This window comes from Carcharodon carcharias, chromosome 4 (assembly GCF_017639515.1).
Source record: "Carcharodon carcharias isolate sCarCar2 chromosome 4, sCarCar2.pri, whole genome shotgun sequence".
NCBI lineage: Eukaryota > Metazoa > Chordata > Chondrichthyes > Lamniformes > Lamnidae > Carcharodon > Carcharodon carcharias.
This window is the reverse complement of record NC_054470.1, coordinates 53,552,876-53,568,058: the sequence shown is the minus strand read 5'-3', so window position 1 is coordinate 53,568,058 and position 15,183 is coordinate 53,552,876.

The window sequence follows — 15,183 nt, the reverse complement described above, 5'->3', positions numbered from 1 at the left end:
TGTGACTTGCAAATCCAGAACTCCCTGGATGTCAAGGTGCATACTGGGTAGGATAAGGCAAAAAAAGGCAAGCTCATGTCAGATACCAGGAGCTCAATACTGCAGAAAGACTAAAGGAGTATGGAAAGTGTAGGGATGAATTTTAAAAAGGAAATTAGGAAAGCAAAGAAAGGGCATGAAAACACATTGGTAAGAAAAACTAAGGAAAGCACAAAAATGTTTTATTAAAATATTAAGAGCAAAAGGGTAAGAAAGGGAATATAAGGCCTTTCTGAGACTGAAAAAGGAATGTGTGTGGAGAAGTGGAAGACATGGACATGGTTCTTAATGAATACTTTCTTCACAAAAGAGCTGGACAAGAGGAGTCATTGTTCTTTAGGAGAAGCAGTGTGAAATGCTGGATGGGGTAAACATAGTGAGAGAGGAAATATTAAAGGGTTTAGCATATCTGAATGAAGATAATTCATCAGGCCTGGATGAAATATATCCCAGGGAAGCAAGGAAGAGAATAGTGGAAGCACTGACCATCATTTTCCAAACCTCTCCAACTACAGGAATGGTGCCAAAGAACTACAAATGTGCCATTGCTTAAAAAGAGAGAAAGAGATAGACTGAATACTTGGCAGTCAGCCTAACCTTGGTAGTAGGCAAATTATTGGAAAAAATTCTGAGGGGCAGTATTACTTGCCATTTAGGATGAAGATTAATTAAGGACAGTTGTGTTAAGGAAAGTCGTGTCTGATTAATTTGATTGACTTGTTTGAGGTAAAGGAAAATCCATGAGGTAGAGTGTTTTACAAAATCTGTGTGGATCTTAACAAGGCTTTTGACAAGGTCCAAGGGAAAATGGTCAGAAAAGTAAGAGCCCATTGGTCCAATGGCAAGTGGCAAGTTGGATCCAAATTTAAATCAGTGGCAGGGAGCAAAGGGAGTGTTTCTATTGACAGCACTTTTGGTGACTAGAAGTCTATTTCCAATGAGCTTCTACAGGGCGAAGTTCCTTGCTTTTTTTGTGGTATATGTCAATAACTTAGATTTAAATGTAGGGATAATGAATAATTTTGCAGCTACAAAAATTGGTCATGTGGTTGGTAGGGGAGGAAGAAACTATGGACTCTAGAAAAATATCAATGGAATGGTCAGTGCGCAGAAGGGTGGCAAATGAAACTCAATCCAGAGAAGTGTTAGGTAAGACATTTGGGGAGGACAAACAGGATAGGGGATATACATTAAATGGTAGGATACTGAGAAGTGTAGTGGGACAGAGGCACCTTAGAGTGTATATCTGCAGATCCCTGAAGGTAGTAGGACAGGGAGATAAAGTAGTTAAGGAGGCAAATGGGATACTTGCTTTTAAATTAACCGAAGCATAGAATAAGAGCAAGGTTATCCTAGAACTGCATAAAGCACTAGTTAGGCCACAGATGAGTGCAATGTAGTTTTGGCCACCATATCACAGGAAGGATGTGAATGCACCAGAGCGGTTACAGAGGAGATTTATGAAGATATTGCCCAGACTGGAAAATTTTAGCTAGGATGAAAGATTGAATAGGCTGGGTTGTTTTATTTGAAACCAGGAGAGGCTGAGGGGAGTTTTAATTGAGATGAATATAATTATGAAGGGCCTAGAGTGGATAGAAAGGACCTACTTCCCTTTATGGAGAGGTCAATAACCAGGTGGCATAGATTAACAGTAATTGTGAGAAGGATTAGAGGGGAGTTGAGAATTTATTTTCATCCAGAGAGCTAGTAGGGATCTGGAACCCTCTGCCTGAAAGTATGGTACAGGCAGAAATCCTTACACATCAAAAAGGTATTTGGACATCACTTAAAGTGGCATAACCTACAAAGCTACAGATTAAGTTAGAAAGTGGGATTGGGATAGATAGCTCTTTTTCTGCCGATGAACTTCTGTGCTGTAAATGTACACGATTTTTATAATTCAAATTGGTTGGATGTTTAGTTATATGCTTGAGCCTCAGCTATTTACAATATCAATGACTTAGGTGAAGGGACCGAGTGTAATGCATCCAAAATTGCTGACGATGCAAAGTTAGGCGAGGAGGACACAAAGAACCTGCAAAGTGTTAAAGAAAGATTAAGTAAATGAGCAAGAACATGGAGGATGAAATATAACGAGGGGAAGTGTGAATTTATCCATTTTGGAAGGAAACATTGAAAACAGAATGATTTTTAAATGGTGAGAGACTGGAAAATGTTGGTTTTCGAAGGGAACTGGGTGTCTTTGTACACAGATCACAGAAAGTTAATAGCTAGGTACAACTGGCTCTGAGGAAAGCAAATTGTATATTAGCCTTTATTAAAAATGGATTGGAGTACAAGAGGAAATAGGTCTTACTACAATTATATAGAGCTTTGGTGAGGGCACATCTGGAGTATTGTGTATAATTTTGGTCTCCTTACCTAAGGAAAGATACATTTGCTTTGGATTGTACCAAAGTTTCACTAGACTGACACCTGGGATGAGGGGATTATTCGATGAGGATAGATTGAGTAGGGTAGGTCTGTATTCTGCAGGATTTAGAACAGAAATGAGGTGATCTCACTGATGCATAGAAAATTCTGAAATGGATTAACAGGATAGGTGCTAGGAGGATGTTTCCTCTGGCTGGGGAGTCAAGAACTAAGGAGTCACACTCCCAGAATAAGTGGTCAGACATTTAGGACTGAAACAAGGAGAAATTTCTTCATTCAAAGAGCTGTGAATCTTTAGAATGCTATACCCTAGAGAACTGTGGATGTTCAGTGGTTCAGTATATTCTAGGTAGATCTGTTTTTGGATCCAAAGGGAATCAAGGGTTATGGGGATAGTAGGGGAAGGTAGTGTTGTGGAAGATCAGTCATGATCTCATTGAATGGCAGTGCACGTTCATCAGGATGATTGGCCGACTCCTACTCCTATTTCTTATGCATAAAAAAAATATATACTGCAGCCATTTTGAACACAAAGCATACCCCTTCTGTGTAATTCAGCCTCTAAATGCAACAAAGTCTGTATTAGTTTGTAGAATGCAAAATAAACGTTGTCAAGTCAAAAGAAAATTATTTAAAATCTGTAAAAAGTTGCATTTTTACTTTAATTTATTTAATAGAAAATCCATGATTAAGCATTAGTTTATTTGCAATAATTTGTCTATGTAATAGCATATTGTATTGTAATTAATTCTATTAAAAAGACAGTTGCATCTATTTTAATGAAGATAAATGCCACCTTTCCATGACGATTATTTGGAAAAGCATAATTTAGAAGTTTTTACCAATTAAACCCAAGTGCTCAGTGTTCTTGACAAGAGAGTCTTATTGTTACTTTAAAGCCATTAGAGTTCATGTGGTTTTGTTGCTGCTGCAAAACTTAACCCTTTCAGAAAAAGTCATATCTCCCACCCCAGCCTCAAATTCTTATATCTCTCCTATTTTTTCCATGAAGACTCACCTCCTGCTCTCTAAGCTTCATTCCCACTGAACCCCTGACAACCCATGTTCCCTTCTTGGGCCCCATTGTAAATTATCTCAATTCAACGATTGTCACCTTCCTTGTAAACACCACTGTCATCACCACCCTCCTAAAAATCAACCCACCTACAACCCGTCTCTCAGTGTGAACAAGTATTCAATCTCCACCCTCCTGTTCCCCCTCCAAAGTCACTGAATATGTTGGCACCACCCAAATCCATTTTTGAGGCAGCAACCTGATCTCTCTAGTAAGGTTCTGCCTCTCCCACAGCACTGAAACTGTTCTAAATCAGTCACAAAAGACATTCTTTGAGTTTGATCATTGTGCATTGGCCTACCTCATCTTCCTTGACCTTCCTGCAGCCTTCAGCATGTTTAGCGACCTCAATGTCTGTGGTGTCAGACTGTTTGGATCAGCCACAATTTCAAATTATTGTTGTCACAAACACTAACACTACACTGTCCATTGTCTAGCCATTGTCCCAACCTGAATATCACTGTTCACAATGTTGGCATTTTGTTTGACCCTAAGCAGAGCTTTCACCTCCATAACCCTTCCATCATAGCCTATTTCTACCTCCATAGCTTCATCCTCCTCCCCTATTACCATACCCCATCTGCCAGTGACACACTCATCCATGGCTTTATAATCTCTAAATTCAATTATTTGAATGCTTCCTTGGCTAGTTTCCCATCCTCCACCCACTAAACTTCAGCCAATCCTCTGCAGCAAGTATCCTATCCTGCACAAAATCCTACTTGCTCATCAGCCTTATCCTTGCTTCCCTTAGCTGGTTTGCTGGATGCCTCAAATTTAGAATTCTCACCCAAGTAGTTAAATCATTTCAAAGCCTTACCACTATCCATCTCCTCCAGCTCTACAACCCTTCCTGCTGAATTCGCCACTCCTCTAACTCCAACCTCTTTCACATCTCCATCTCTTTGTCCCACCACTGGTGGCCATGCCTAAGTCACTGAAGCCCCATAATCTGAAATTCTCAACGGCTATCACTCCATCTTTCTCTAAGATCTTCCTAAAAAAAAAACCACTTGTTTAACCAAGCTTTTGATAACCTCTAATATTTCCTAGGCCTGAATCTTCTGGTTGGCATGTGGAGGGTGGCCCCCACTTGCCAACGCATAAAATGACACGATGTGATGTCGGGCATGCGCGTCATTCCAATCTTCAGTTCGGCGGGTGCACACCGGAGTCGGCTGCGTGCCCGCCAAACTGTCAAAGACCTGTTAAGGCCATTAATCCCCTCATTAAAGTCATTAACAGGGCTGCCCGTCCAACCTTAAGTTGGCGGGCAGGCAAAGAGCCCAGGCGGATTTCGCATTTATCATGAAACCTCATGCACGGGCGGGATGAGGTTCCACGAAGGGTTTATAAGTTTAATAAAAATTTTTATTAAAATGCATTGACATGTCCCAGCTCATGTGACAGGGGCATGTCTGATTATTTTTTTTTTCTTTATTTCAATTTTTCATAATCAAAGTAATCTCCCTGAGGCAACTCCATGCCTCAGGGAGATTTCTGCACTCTTTCACGTGCATGCGCAGAAGAGCACAGGCCTCGACTCTCCCTCCTCCCCCCTGCCCGCACAGGTAGCGCTCAGTGCTTCTGGGTGAGTGTCACGCTGGGTGGACCTTAATTGGCCTGCCCACATAAAATGGCAGCATGCAGCCAACAATCTGCTGTGCGCCCGCCCGACGGGGAGAAAATTCTCCCATTAATTTCTGTCCACATTTGGACATTTTTCTACATCAAATGTGCAATATAAACAAAAGCTGTTGTAGAATGGGATGTGAGACATAGACATGCTGGCAAGGCCAGTATTTGTTGCCCATCTCTAGTTGCCCTAGAACTGAGTGGCTTGATAGGCTATTTCAGAGGGCAAAAACAAAAAAAACTGCAGATGCTGGAAATCCAAAACAAAAACAGAATTACCTGGAAAAACTCAGCAGGTCTGGCAGCATCGGCGGAGAAGAAAATAGTTCTGTTGAAGGGTCATGAGGACTTGAAATGTCAACTCTTTTCTTCTCTGCTGATGCTGCCAGACTTGCTGAGTTTTTCCAGGTAATTCTGTTTTTATTTCAGAGGGCAGTTAAGAGTCAACCATATTACTATGGAATCACAGGGGCTAGAACTGGTGAGGACAGCAGATTTCCTTCCCTAAAGGGCATTAGTGAATCAGATGAGTTGTTATGGCCACCATTACAGAGATAACTTTCAATCCAGATTTATTAATTGAATTTAAATTCCAATAGCTGCCATGGTGGGATTTGAACCCACACCCCCAGAGTATTAACCTGGGTTACTAGTCTAGTGACATTACCACTATACCACCACCTCCCCTTGTTTAGCATATTACAAAAAAGATGTAATATTTCTTATAGCGTTCTGGCAGATGAAAAAATTACTCTCTCTTTCCAAAAACAGTGAATGATGGCAAAACTGTAACTCTTTCACCCAAGGTACAATTTGTGTAAGAATTTTGTTGCAAGAGTGGCTTGGTGATGCAGTACATTAGTGTTGATGCATGCTATACCTCAGTGCTAGGATGTGCATTCCTATCTGTAATTCCCTAGAGTCAAGCTGACGATCTCAGTCAGAGTGCCACACAATGGAACTGAACTAAGCAGAGTTGAAAAGACTACCACAGAAAGAAGCAAAGAAATCTGAAGACGAATAAAGATATTCTGAGCAACCTCCTAGTGGCCTTTAAAATAGAATGATCAGGAAAGCACAAGAGCTTATCATCTGCTAAACGTTACACACCAACAGTAATAGAAGGTACAATGCCCCTAAAGGTTAGACGAGCTTCCCTTGTTAACAATCCATATTTGGTTTCCAAGTTTCCTTGATGGTCAACAATGGAAATGTTTCAGAACGAATGATGAGAGCAACTGTGCCATTATTTTAGTGGCTAATTTCTCATATCAGGTCTTTGCCACAGATACAGGTTATGGTAGAGGGGGAAAGAAATAGTTTGAGAAATTAACTAAATGCAAAAAGGTCAAAATATATAACTCATTGATTGATCTAAAGAACTGAGTTGAAGACACTTCTTGAGTTTATTTCTTCCCAGACTGTGAGCATAAATCCCCAGAGCATCTTGGTGATTACAAACAATGGTTTTATTCACAAACAGGGAATAGGATGACTAAAGGTTCATTACCTGTCACTAATGAAGTTAGCTGCCCCCTGGGGTGGAGGGCTATTTCTGAAATCTGCTTCGTGTTTTGCTGGGTGATTTTCTAACGAAATTCCAAGATTGCACGAACGTTTTCCTCAAGAATTTTGTTTTTTAAAAGAACAGTAAGTTTCAACTGAAGATTCTCAAGAGGTTTAGGGATACACAACTAGGCATTAAGTGAGGAACAGGAAGCAGCTTTCTATTTGTACCTCACAGGCTTTGACAACATATATTGCAACTACCTTGTAGTCTGTGTAATATTATCCTGCAGCAGAAATGTTTTATCTTACACTGTCCTGGCAACAGATTGAATCTAGGAGATTTGCTAGTGGATACATTGCACCCTGTTTACTTGATATTTCACTGATCTTATTCATACCCTACCCAGGAAGCGTACTACCTGCCTGTTAAACTCCAAGAGCCAGTTGAAGGAAAGAACCAAAGCCAATCTTTGCACACTTCTATATTTATTTACAGCATTACACATTATAAGCCTCCTAACCCAACAACCATGGTTTCAGTCAGTGTTTATTTGTAGGATGCAAGTAAACCACCTGTTAATGCCCACCATCTGTATATAATTAAACACAATTAACATTGTCTGTATTCTTTGTGTTCCATCTCAGGAGAGACAGGGAAGTAAGACAGTGCTGTGGTTAAGGACCCTGTGAATTCTGCATATCCTGTCCATAAGAGAGGAAAGCCATCAAAATTCATCTAAATATTTAATAAACGTTAGGCAACATGGTACACAGGTTTAGGCCTAAGCTATAAACTGAATTTCAGGGGTAACATGTAAAGGTAGAAGCAAAATTGATAAAGGTATTAAACTCCAAGAGGTAGTAAATAGGAGCACAAGAAGAAATATATCCTTAGCTTTCTTAGCTTCTTTCTAAATTGGAGAACATCAGTGACTTACTTAGGTTACTAAAATCTACAAAACTTCCAAACATTTCAACCAAATCAGACCAGAACAACTGCAAATGAATTGAGACAAATGCACTGGTAATAAAAAGTGCACCAGGATTCTACTACTGATACTTTCAAAAGGACAAAACCAAGACTGGGTAAGTGTGATCAAAAAAATGAGGTATGAAAAGTCCCAACAGGCAATTCATCCAATAAGGAATCCCAGAGATCTTAATCCAGAGCTTTTAACTACATAATCTGAGCCATGGCTTGACTGTTTCAGTCGAGATAAGTGCTGGAAACCAAAGACTCAAGGTCACATGTAATTTACCATCATTTTGTTCAGCCTGTGCATGTCAGCTGGAGCAGAGGCAGTAACCAATTCATGGGACCTTGAAACCAAGTGTGGTCATAGCAGCAGGAATTCCCATCAATGAGCACCTTCCCAATTGTGCTGCAAGTTGGAGGCCTGTAATGATACCTATAAGCTTTACCCAGAAAAATCCAAATTTCTTCCATAAGGCCAGAAGTGCCGCTGTTCACTGATGATTTCAGTATTCGGTTCCATTTGCAATTCTGCAGGTAATGAAACAGTCCATGCCCTCATGTAGTAACACCTGGACAACATCTAGACTTGGTCTGATAAGTGGCAAGTAAAATTCATGCCATATAAATGATGGGCAATGACTATGACCAACAAGAGAGCCTAACAACTTCTCCCTGATATTCAACTTCTCATTGCCAAATCCCTGACCATCAACATCATGGAAGTTATCATTGACCAGAAACTCAACTCAACCAGCCACATAAATGCCAAGGCATTGGAGCAGAACAGGGGCCGGGTGTTCCATGGTGAATAGTTCACCTCTTGGCTTTCTAAAGCTGCTGCATCACCTGCTAGATACAAGGCTGGAGCGTGATTGAATACTCGCCATTTGCCTGAATCAACACAACAACAGGTACAGAAAGGAAGCTTGTGTGGTCAGAAGTTTGGAGAAAATGATACCAAAGGAGAAGAAGATATCTCATGAACATGAAGAACTTAAAAAGACATGACAGAGATGGGAGAGGAAGAGGTGAGATGTTTTGGGGCTACAGCAGAGTGGAGATTTGAGGATGGCGGGGAGGGGAATGTTTGGTTTGCTGGGGAAGGGGTGAGAAACAGCATAGGCAGTTGAATAAATGATTTGAATCAATGCCAAAGATTCTAATGAGCTCTATGTAAAGATTAGTGCAGGAGAAGCTGGAGGGGGTAGGGGGAAGAGGAGGGTAATTTAAAAATACTTGGTATTTCATTATAATTGTTCTTTGATATGATATTGGAGTCACAAGTGGTTTGGGAAGATTAAGTGCTTGGTGTGGTTTAATTGGATCTGGCGGTGGATGGCTAAGCCAGTGGTGTACCAGATACATTCACATCTATACCTCTTGGACTTGAGTAAGTGAAGTTGAGGGTCATACTGGGGGAACTACCAGGATAGGAGAGCATAAGGGTTTAAATGAGTACAAGGATAGCAAAGTTGGAAGAGAGGAAGTAGTTGAGCAGATATTGTAGCGAACTGAGGGCCAGCAATTTAAAATTCATTTGTAAGCATTGTAGGGGGTGCTTTTCCAGGGGTGGCACAAAAGGAAGTGGGATTGAATGGGTAGTAATGGGATACAATGCCAGAGATGGCTTTGTCTATGAATCAGACCACAGGAAAAAAAGAAAAGGAGCAGCCAAGGGAGCTGGTAAGAGCGAGGGAGTAGCTGTGAACATAGAATTTACACAGAGAGAGGTTTAGAGAGGAAAGGGAGGTAAGTAAAATCAGCTGGAGAGGGACAAGTGATTTGAATGGAAATAAAAATGTTAATGCACTTCCATCAGAAACCGTGGGAAGATAGAGGGAAAGACAACTCAATGAGAAACTTAGGCTGAAACTTTACCAATGGTGTGCTGCTCCTGATGGTGGAACAGGAAGTGGGTGCCATTTCCACTGTCTTGATTTTTGCTGGTTCCCATAAGATTACAATTAAAATTTAAAGTGCCAGTTCTGTGCACAAGAGACACGTGCAATCATGTGGTGGGGAATGCATTCATTAGTGAAACCTGCCATCAGCTGACAATGCAGCAGGTATGGGCAGGTTATAAAAGAGCTTCTTTGTCAAACATGGAGGCTCTTCATCTCGGCCACAACTTTCCTGCCCAACTCCATTGCCATTAACAAACGACTCATTGAGAGCACAAAGGTGGCATGGCTGCTTTCAAAATAAAATTTCACTTGTAAATATTTTATGTTACATTGGTTACACTTTATTCATGTATGCATCACTATTATTTGTTAAGAATAGCTTAGTCAGGGAGCTAAATGTACTGGCACTCCTCATGGCTGGCACCCAATGTTGATGACTGGGAAGTTAGGGTCATTTCTTTTATTGTGGAAGAAATGTTGATGTGTTTTTGCATTCACTCTTTATTGAATGTTCTTTATAGTGTCCAGCATTGTACTTGCCCCTCTGTGGGACATGGCTCAACTTGCAGACTCAGCTGACCTTCCCTTTCATGCATTATAAAGGGAATTGTCTACGAAGGCCCTCAATGGGGATAATTTTGTTGTGAGTGAATTCAAAGCCCTGTAAGGACTCTGCCAGCTAACACCCCAAGATGGACTCATGGGGCTGAATCTTCCCCCCGTCCAGGGGGAAGTTGATGGGTGGGCGTGCTTCCAATCAGAGGCGTGCCGCCATTTTACATGGGCAGGCCAATTAAGGCATGCGCATGAAAGAGCGCAGTCATCTCCCTGAAGCTAAGTGCAGCCTCAGGGAGATTGGCTGTACTTGAAAAAAAGACAAAATTGAACAATAAAATTTCCCCTACATGTCCCCTCATGTGACAATGTCACATGAGTTGGGACCTGTCCATAATTTTTACAAAATCTTTATTAAAATTTTTTAAAGCCTACATGAAATGTCATCCTGCCAGTGGATGAGATTTCATGTTTTTTCTAGTTCCTGCCGGGGCTCCTGGCCTGTCCACCAAACTTAAGGTTGGATGGGCAGGTCCTTTAATTACTTAATTGACCCTGTCAATGGCCTCAATTGGTCATTGACAGGTCGGCAGGCCCACAGCTGATTTTGCTGCGCTCCCGCCTCGCTGAAAATTTAAATCGGGCGCGGTGACATCAGGAGTTCCCCTCGACATCACCGTGCATCATTTTATGCATCGGCGAGCGGGCCCTGCCCCCGCTTGCCAAGTCGTGAATTCCGCCCATGTAGATTGGACCAACACCACCCTTTAGACCCCTCATTTTATTACCTTGACTGATTGCGGTGGGGAATAGTAGGGACACTCAGGACACCAGGCCCTTCCCAATTCACTCCTCCATGCGCCTTAACCCAGTCCATATTCTCCCCCACTTCCCCCACCCCACCACTGACACACCATTGCTAGTCCTGAGTCTTCCTATAAGTAGCCATTCTCTTGCTCCCCACGTTGTGCCACAGATTTCAACAAGGAAAACCGCTGACAACTGCACAAAGCTGACTCTTGCACGGCATCCTTAAATGAATGTGAACTAGGTGCCATAAGATTCTCATGTGCTGCTGACTTTACCTGGAAGGTAATTTAATTTATTTTTTACCTGAATGTGTATTCATTGAATGCAAATGTGTTCAGCACGGATTTATGAAAGGGGAAATCATGTTTAACAAACCTGTTGCGGTTGTTTGAGAATGTAACTAGCAGAATAGACAAGTGGGAACTGGCGAATATGGTATATTTAAATTTTTGGAAAGCTTTTGATAAGGTTCCATACAAGAGGTTGGTAAGCAAAATTAGCATACGTGGGTTTGGGAGGAATATACTGGCATGGATTGACAACTGGTTAATGGACAGAAAATAGAGTAGCAATAAATGGAATACAATGTGGAGAAATGTGAAGCTATCCACTTTGGTAGGAAAAACAGAAATACAGAGTATTTCTTAAATGGTGAAGGACTGGGAAGTGTTGAACTTCAAAGGGACTTGGGTGTTCTTGTTCATGAGTCACTGAAAGCTAACTTGCAGGCACAGCAAACAATTAAGGAGGCAAATAGTATGTTGGCCTTTATGACAAGAGAATTTGAGCATAGGAGTAAGGATGTCTTACTGCAATTATATGGATCCTTGGTGAAACCACACCTGGAGTAGTGTGCACAGTTTTGGTGTCATAACCTAAGGAAAGGTATACTTATAATAAAGGGGAACAAAGGTTCACCAAATTAATTCCTATGTTGGAAGGATTGTCCCCTGAGGAAACGTTGAATAACCTGTGCCTTTATTCTCTGGAGTTTAGAACAATGAAAAGGTCGCTTTCAAAAGTACAACATTCTTATAGGGCTCAACAGGGTAGATGCAAGAAGGATGTTTCCCCTGGCTGAGGGTTCAAGCACCAGGGGACACAGTCTCAGAATAAGGGGCAGGACTGAGAAGAGGAGGAATTTCTTCAGAGAGGGTGGAACTTTCCTTGCCCGCTGGCATCAGGCGTGTTCGGAGGCGCGAGCGGACAATATGGCGAGAAGGCCAAAAATTGGTTTCACGGCATTATGAAACCAGTTTGCGATCATCCACTGAGCCCATCAATGGCGGGCTGAGTTTCCCGCCATCAGACGTTGGGAACCTCATTGTAATACATCTGCATAGCATTATAAGGCCAGCCAGCTGGAATCATCGCCCCACGCTGGATCATCCAAGCACGTCGACATGATTGCACACTGATGTGTTTTACAACAGTACGTATAAGGCCTGTGCTTGGCAGGCTGCACTTTGAGGGGAACTCAAACGATGTGCAGTGCTCACGAAGCTAACCTGTTGGACTTCAAAATTCAGGCAGATTGGCGCGGGGGTGGGGGGGGTGTTGCTGTCCTGCAGTTGAGGCGTTTGGGGGGGTGGGGGGCAGAGCTGCTCAGTGGTTGAAGGTAGTGCAAAAGCACGTACAGGGTGGGGCAGGAGGGAAGCTGCCACACATTAGGGAAACCTTGTATAAAGTGACCATTCCTCCGCAGCTGAGACAATTCAAATGCAGCCACATTGACACGCAGAGGCATGAAAGTGCCACCAAGTGTTGCAGATCTTTTCACCCCTCAGGCACAGACGGTAATCCACAGACAGCAAGCCAATGAGCATTTTAGTGGACTGCAGAACAGTTGGACAAATGTGCAAGTTGCACAATCCCCTTGCGAAAGCTGGCCATATAGCAGTCACTGTTGGAGGTGCTCACAGCCCCTTGCAATGTCATCATCCCGGTTTGGACCAGTCTCCTCCATGGTTCAAGCTAGCAGAGCAGCCTTGCGGTGCAGGTTAGGAGAATGCCTGCGCCTGAGCTGAGCGCACTGCATGGAGTCCAGTGGGCAAAGCTGCTGCCAATTGGTCAGGTGGAGTGGGGTGGGGGATGGTGGGATTTCGGGCAGCTATGCAGTGCACTAATCTCTGGCCATCCAAGTGGCAGCTAGTGCTCTCTAGGATATATTAAGGGACCTGTACGCTTAACCAAGCGAGGCTCTTAGAACACCCAAGCTAACCCGTGTGTCTCGCTCCTTCATCGGGCAGGAGTACAGCATCAGGAGCATGGAGCCTGGTAAACTAGCTGAATGCCTTGTGGCATACGGAGAGCAAAGATGATGGAAAAGAGAGCAGCGGAGGGGCCTGTCTGCACAGAGGGAGGAGCAGCACCTTCAGGAAGAAGGGGCGGGTGGGGCTCCCGCACACGCCACTGAAGAACCTCTGAGCTGTCGCTGGTCAGCACCTAGCTAGACCCAGGGTTTATAGACACCGCCTTTCATTCCTACAAATGACTGACAACCAGTGTCGCCAAAGACTGCGCATGAATCGGGGCCATAAAATGCAGCGAGCCGTCATAAATCCCATTGACTTCAGCAGGAACGTAAAATCCCGCTGTCATAAAATTCTGCCCCATGTCTAGGGAACTGGTCAGTCATATCTGCCAGCTTTCTTTTAATTCATTCACAAGATGAGAGCTTCGCCTGGTGGGCCAGCATTTAGTGCCCATCCCTTATTGCCTTGAGGCGGTGTTGGCGAGCTGCCTTGAACTGCTGCAGGCCATGTGATGTAGCTACACCCACAGTGCTGTTAGGAAGGGAGTTCCAGGATTTTGACCCAGCAGCAATGCAGGAACAGCGACATATTTCCAAGTCAGGATGCTAAGTGACTTGGAGGGGAACTTCCAGGTGATGGTGTTCCCATCTATCTGCTGCCTTTGTTCATCTAGATGGTAGTGGTCATGGGTCTGGAAGGTGCTGTCTATGGAGTCTTGGTGAATTCCTGCAGTGCATCTTGTAGATGGTACACACTGCTGCTACTGTGCATCGGTGGTGGAGGGAGTGAATGTCTGTGGATGTGGTACCAATCAAGCGGGCTGCTTTGTCCTGGATGGTGTCAAGTTTCTTGAGTGTTGTGGGAGCTGCATTCATTCAGGCAAGTGGGGAGTATTCCATCACATTCCTGACTTGTGCCTTGCAGATGGTGGACAGACTTTGGGGAGCGAGGAGGGGAGTTACTCGCTGCAGGATTTGGCGCCATGGGGACATGGAGGGCATCCACTGCCAGTAGCTGTGAAAGTGACAGTGGTGCTCACCATTTACGCCAGTGGCTCCATTCAGTTCTCCGCAGGTGACCTCTATGGGATATCACAAGCCTCCACCACAAAAGCATCCATGAGGTCACCACCTTCGCGAGGGCACACAACTTTGTGCATTTCACCCAGGGCTAGGACAGCTAGGATGCAAAAGCGATTAGATTTGCCCAGATCTCGGGTTTCCCAAGGTGCAGGGTGCCATCGACTCTACATATTTGGCGCTCAGATCTCGGTCGCAACAAGCAGTGGACTACATCAACCGTAAAGTCTTCCATTCACTGAATGAGCAGCTGGTGTGCAACCACCACAAATGCATCCTGCAGGTCTGCGCACGGTTCCCAAGGAGTGTCCACGACTCCTACATTCTCAGTAAGTCACAGGTCGCTGTCATCTTCCAGGGTCCACAGATGCTGCATGGATGGTTTCTTGGGGACAAGGCCTACCCACAGAGGCCGTGGCTGATGACACCTGTGCAGTGGCCTCAGGCTGCAGTAGAGCAAAGGTATAATGAAGCTCATGCTGCAGCTCGCAACTTGGTAGACCAGACCATTGGGACGCTGAAAATGAGATTCTGGTGCCTGGACCGGTCTGGTGGAGCCCTGAAATATAGTCCACAGAGTGTATCACACATCATTATCACCTGCTAACCTGGTGCTGCAATGGGGATAGGAGCTGGCTGAGAAGGAGATGGACGAGCTGAAGGTCTCCTCTGATGAGGAGGACTTCGACAAGAATGAGGAGGACTTTGAAGACAACAATGACAGTGATGAGGCCGTAGCACTGGCCAGACAAGGCCGGCGCACTCAGGAGGTCCTCATAGCTGCTAGGTTTGTGGAGGATGATGAAGACATGCAGTGAGGAGACACCATAAATCTTCACCTTGCATCTGTGAACGTTTGACTCCAGTCTGGCTTATGGTAGTGCACAGACCCTCTGCAATAAGGCTCCTGTCATGGAGATGGGGTAGAGGCCCTAATAGTCGCTCAATT